Raw genomic sequence first — 6,169 nt, forward strand, 5'->3', positions numbered from 1 at the left:
TGTGAGTGGGCCATACGTGCAACCACCGGATCAAATTAAGCACTAGAGTGCCTCAGGACTCAGAGAAAAGGTTTCACATTTTACTTCTGCTTTTTTCCCATTATAGTAAACAAAAGGTGGTTCTGTAAGGTTCAAGTCAGTTACCTTTCAGCGCACTTAATGTCACATGCTTAATCTAATTTTAATTTTCAAATCAGTATCTCAACTGCCAGAATAAAGGATTTTTAAAAAATAAAGAAAACGTAACTCAATATCAGTGTCTACTATTTATGTTTTGTCAGTATTAAATCATTCATATACATTCACATACGTAGTAGATCAAGGCTGTCAACATTGGGTGAAATATTTACACATAGATAGTGATCTTGTGACATATGTGCTCAGTGCTCAACAGGTGTGTAATGTATACCGAGTGGGCAAAACTTATGTACATGGGGGGATTTTTATTTTATATAGGCCAGACAATTATGTAGAACCAATTGCTCTGTTAGCTAATAGTGCTTCATTTGATATGCAGAGCCTTAGTCGATCTGGGCCTTGTGTAGTCATTGACGTTTCAACCCATAGTGTGCTCCACTGGGTAGTCACGTTGGGTCTTCATCAGGACAGGACGGGGGGGATGACAGCCTGTGAATTAAAGGCGGGTGTTAGGCGTGTTGGTTGCTAAGTTAAAAGGAAAAACGCATAGGAGAGAGGAATGGGAAACTCACCTAAGGTACACCAGACTGAATCCTGGCTATGTGAGCTTCGAATGGCACCAGGCGGTAGATCCAGGGTGAACCCGGGCTGTGGATTTCTAAGGAGTACAAAGTTGTATGTATTAGGACCTTGTGTCAGCTATCAGTAAGCCATACAGTAATATACAATTGCAAGTGCTGAAGGTTGGTGTAACGTGTAACATAGTTTAAATGATGTTACTGTAGCAATCTTGAATGCTGTGTCGGGAAGTGATAAGTGGAGGGGCTGACATGCACACCCACCCTCTGGCGGTAGAACGTAGTACCTTGCGTAAATGTTATAGTGCAATGAAGCTTAAATGAGAACGACATTGGTTTAACGTATAACATCGGTTAAATAACACCACTATGGCAAGCTTGAATGCCGTGTCAGGAAGTAATAAGTGTAGGGCTGACATGCACACTGACATACGCATGTGTGTGTGTGTGTATGCCTGTACGTGTATGAAAGACTATGTTCACATTTCTGTGTGCTTGTGCATGTCTGTGCGTGTGATGGTGTGGACAAGAATTTGGGTGTTTTTTGTATTAGAGCATGTGATTCTATGTGTGCTTGTGTTTTTCGGAGCAGATGTTTCTGTATGTGTGCTTATCTCTGTGCGTGTGATGGTGTGTGTATGTATTTGTGTCTCTTTCTATTAGAGCATGGGATTGTATGTGTGCTTGTGCGTGTGGATGTTTCTGTATGCGTACTTGTATGTGCCTTCTGTTCGCATATGAGATTGTGTGCTCACTTTTGTGTGTGCTTGTGCATGTCTGTGTGTGTTATGGTGTGTGTGTGTGTCTGTGCATGTATTTGTGTGTACGTCCTTGGGTATTTTTATTCTGGAGCATGAGATTGTATGTCTGCCTGTGTTTTTGAAAGTTTCTGTATGTGTGCTTGTGTGTGTGCGTGTCTGTGTGCATGATGGTGTGAGCGCATTTGTGTGTGCTTGTTCATGTCATGATGTTTGCGTGTGCACGTATTTGGGTGTTTTTGTATTAGAGCATGGGATTTTATGTGTGCTTGTGTTCTTGGATGTTTTCTGTCTATGTGCTTGGATGTGTGCGTCCGTGCGCATATGAGAGTGTTTGCTCACATTTGTGTGTGCTTGGGCATGTCTGTGCGTGTGATGGTGTGTGCACGCTGGATTTGTTATTCTCTGGTGGCCGCTGTCCTGGATATTGATTTAACTGCCAGTTGCCTGACCTTAGGATGGCCACCAGTGTACCAGTGTACTGTACAGTCTCCTGCCTGTCCCCAAGATGGCTTCCATAGTGGCCCTCTACACTTTGTCTTACTTCCCGGGACAACAATTGGTCATTGACCAGACCTTGAACCTATCCCCTAACCTGCCTATACATCAGGACTTGGCCCTGCGGAACTTACCACAGACTGTGGAGACCTAGCGATTTGGCGGATGCCCAGAGGAGCTACCATATAGCTAAAGAGGAGATGGGTTGTGGACTCCCCCCCCCCCCACTGCTGTCACCTACCCAGCCAGACCTTGGGCAGATATTCCCCCCGTCTCTATGTCCTATCTTCCTCCTACCCCTTTACCCTATCCCTTAACCCTTCCTTGCTCCATTCACCTTGTCCCCTATGTTCTTTAAATGTTTTTCTTGATACTTATGTATATTTTTAACTGATGTAAATTGCAACATTATTATTCCTCATGTAAGGCGCTCTGATTCCTTCGGGTCTAGTCAGCGTTATGTGTTTAACTCATTAATTATATTTGTTCCCCTTTAGTACTCTTTCTCTCTTTGTCTACCTCCCTAGGTCCTATCCCCTCTCCCCTGAATCTCTCATCTTGATTGCTAGTCTTCCTAGCCCCCTGTCCTTCGTGCCCTTTGACTAAGCACTCCTTCTCCCCTTGTTGGTGAAAGATCCAATATTTATACTCTGGAGTCTCAGCGAACCCGCTGAGAGAGTTCACTGCGCCAAGGGAGCCACTCACAGCTGAGGTGTGGTATGGCAGCCCTTGCCAAAGCACTCCCTCTCCCCTTTTTGGGGTAGGATCCAGTATGTAGGCCTTGGAGTCTCAGAGACCCCTCTGAGAGAGTCCACTACGTAAAGGGAGCATCCCGCAACTGAGATAGGGAAGTGATACCACTTCCCCTGGGATCACTGCTTACGGTACTTTGGATGTTGCTCTGACTCGCCTACCGGTTTGTGTCCCTGTCACCCTTCCCCTCCTCTTTCCATGCGGTGTCCTACACCCTCCCCTTCACTTTCCTGCGTTCATCACCTGTCTACTTCCTCAGTTCCTTCCCCCTCCCATGAATCTTTCCCCCTGCCTGCTTTTTCCCTTCGTATTTGTGCTTATTGTTTATCTCGACCTTACAAGTAACTATGTTGCCATGCTCCAATTAATGTGTAACCTTTGTAACGATGTAACGTGTAACTATGATCTGATTCTCATGTAAAGCGCTCTGATACCTCCGGGTCTAGCCAGCACTATATAAAACCTTTAAAATAAATACACTCTGGCGGCAGAACGTAGTACCCTGCGTTAATGTGGTTGAGAATTCGACGATGCTATAGTGCAGTGCAGTTTAAAAGAGAACGACATTGGAGTGAAACTAAAAACTGCAGTGTCGAATAAGGAGGCAGTTTTGGAAACATGCACTCGTGCGGTTTTGGTGCGCGGCGCGTAGTGCAATGCCAATATTGGGGTCGTCAGAGGTTACGGTGTGTTAATCATGTGGATTAAAAATGCCCAGATGTAAGTACGAGCACGGCTGGCTTGAAAAGGTTACTCAAATTGTGATGCCGACAGTGAGGTCGGCAGATGTGGCATTTGGTTAAAAAGATTTGCGGTTTACAAATCCAAGGTGTTCGTCCGGTTGCGGCGCGCAGTGTACTACCGACATTGAGGTCGGGAGATGTGGCAATTGGTTAATAAGATTTGTGGTTTGTAAATCAAAGGTGCCCGGCCTGGAGTGTGGGCACTGCTGACTCGTAGATACTATTGTGAACCCCTGCAAAAGTGGGAGGCTTCGGCAGTGGAGGGAGCTCGCTGCTGTCTGCAATCTGACTTAGCTGTTATCCAGTTCTCTGGGGGTAGTGGTAGCTCACCTTCAACTGTGCAGGAGGATTTCGTTCTGTGGCGAAGAGCAAGCGGGCATCAGTCCTGCGTACTCGCTGCGATTAGTCAGGTAGTCTTCCCATTGGTGTAGGGCTCTTTATGTTCACAATGTGTAGACGTGGAATAGGCGTGCACGCTACGTGGATACTAGGGATCGCCAGCTGCTACGCAACGGGGCGAGTCGGTGTCATCAATTCGGGGAAGTGGAGTAGTTCTGTGTGCCTCCTCCTCCCCTGGGCCCTGCTCAGGGCAATGTGTAATGAATGAGCGCACAGTCGTAAACCTATCAGGATAATGTGACTGGATGTGACTTTACGTGCACGAACGTGGCTATACAAGTTTTGAAATTCTCAAAATAATGTACTGTGAATAAGCGCCCAGTAGTTAACCTTTCAGGATAATGTAAGCTGAACAATGCATATAAGTGGCTCTACAAGTCATTAAAATTCTCAACACATGCACCATTGCAATAATACAATAATACAATGCTGCCAAGTTAATTTAGCATGTATAATCATACGTGCCTACATGATTATATTTATACAGAGAAAGAGTAAAATTGTTAATTAGCAAGAGATTATATGCAATAAATTCTGAGATTTTGTACATCTTTTTGTAGGCAAATGACATTAGAGGGCACACTGTTGGGGTTTCCGTAATTTCACTTTAACACAGTGGGGTTCAATAAGAGGTGCACCTAGAGAGTTGGCCCGCCTGATGAACCACTGTGTTGGAAAGCATCCTGTATGTTATAGTAGGCCCATCTGTTTCACAGTCTCCTCATGTTCATTGAGGCCGGCAGCCACAAAATTCAAGGAGTGAATCCATCTGCACTCCTTAAAATTCAGGGAAACTGAAACTGAACCCCCTCTTAAGTGTGGGCAGATTTTCTCGACTACCCTCCATCTGATGCTCTCTGGGGGATGATTGTGTGTAATGAAGTGCTCCACGAGTGGGGCTCCCTGCACCTTGCATATGACTCTGCTTATGTGCTGGAGTATCCTTGTCTTTACCTTCTGTGTAGTCTGCCCTATGTATGGTAAATTGCAGGGACATAAAATGATGTGTACCACATTTGTGCTGTTACAGTTGGTGAATACTAGTAATTTGTGTGTATGATTCATGTGTATGAAGGTAGACCCCTTGATGTTTAATGGACATGCTTTACATGAACCACATTTGTAGTGCCCAGTTATGGGTGGGAGTCCCAGTTGGCTCCTCAAGTCAGGTAACTTTGGTGGTTCCAGATAAGCTTTGACTACATTGTCTATGATACTTCTGCATCTCTTGAAGGCAAATAAGGGACTTCCTGTGACGTTCAACTCATTTGCGACCAGGTTCCAGTACATCTTGATTATCTTTTTTTATATAATTGCTTTTGGAGTTAAACGTGGTAACACAGACAATAATCTCAGTTTTCGTCTTTTTTTCTCTGGTTTGCAGTAGTTGGTCGTGGGGACAATACCATGCACGCTTCTTAGCACGTTTGAGTAGTCCTGTTGGGTAGCCTCGCTCTCTTAGGCGTCCTGTTAGGACTTCTGTTTCCTTGAAAAAAAAATTCCCTTTATGTACAGTTCCTCCTCAATCTGAGGTATTGCCCATAAAGTAAGTTGTCCCTTAGGTTGCGCGGGTGGTGTAACTCATACTTGAGGAGCGTGTTCCTTTCTGTGGGTTTTCTGTACAAGTCACAGTACAGGAGACCTTCATCAACTCGGAATGTGACGTCCAGGAAGTCAATGGCTTAATGTTGTAGTTCATGGTGAACTGGATATCCCTTGTTCTGCTGTTGAGCCATTGATTGAATTCTGGCGGTTGAGATACTGATTTGAAAATTAAAATTGGATTACGCATGTGACATTAGGTGCGCTGAAAAGTAACCGACTTGAACCTGACAGAACCACCTTTTGTTTACTAATGTATTCCCAGGTTCTGAGGGACACAGGGTCACCCCATTTTTGTTAAACCCTTTTTCCCATTATATGCAAATATTGAAATACTAGGGAATGAAGGGAGGTCAGAAATATGCATTATACAGATAGCAAGTGCTATTAAAATAACACCTGGACAGTATCCCTAACAAGGTGAACAATTCACTGATGTGGGAAGAGAACACTAGTTTAATATCTAATCCTGACTTTACCTAAATATGTCAGAAATAAACAATGATTCTAAAATCTGTCCAGGGCCCACACTAACGTGATATTTCCCTGGGAGGGTGTTCTCTGGACCCTTCCATCGTAATCACTGTCTTCTGTGCTATCGTGGAGGAGTGTGGCTCACTGATTAGAGCGGCAGACCCTGATGCAGAGGTCTGGCCCGGGACCAGGGTTCAATTCCCGACGCGGCAGGGTCCTGAGCCCA

At 44.8% G+C, this 6,169-nt stretch overlaps 1 long non-coding RNA gene across 1 annotated transcript; it reads right to left on the reverse strand.

The window, feature by feature from the left end:
- Positions 1-253: 253 nt before the first annotated feature.
- On the reverse strand, positions 254-3,909 carry LOC144755193 (uncharacterized). The gene is made up of 3 exons (XR_013594852.1): positions 3,799-3,909; positions 711-796; positions 254-627 (listed from the first exon to the last, which is right to left on the reverse strand). It is a non-coding gene; the product is annotated as an uncharacterized LOC144755193 (long non-coding RNA).
- Positions 3,910-6,169: the final 2,260 nt, after the last annotated feature.

Source organism: Lissotriton helveticus, chromosome 1_1 (assembly GCF_964261635.1).
Source record: "Lissotriton helveticus chromosome 1_1, aLisHel1.1, whole genome shotgun sequence".
Taxonomy (NCBI): Eukaryota; Metazoa; Chordata; class Amphibia; order Caudata; family Salamandridae; genus Lissotriton; species Lissotriton helveticus.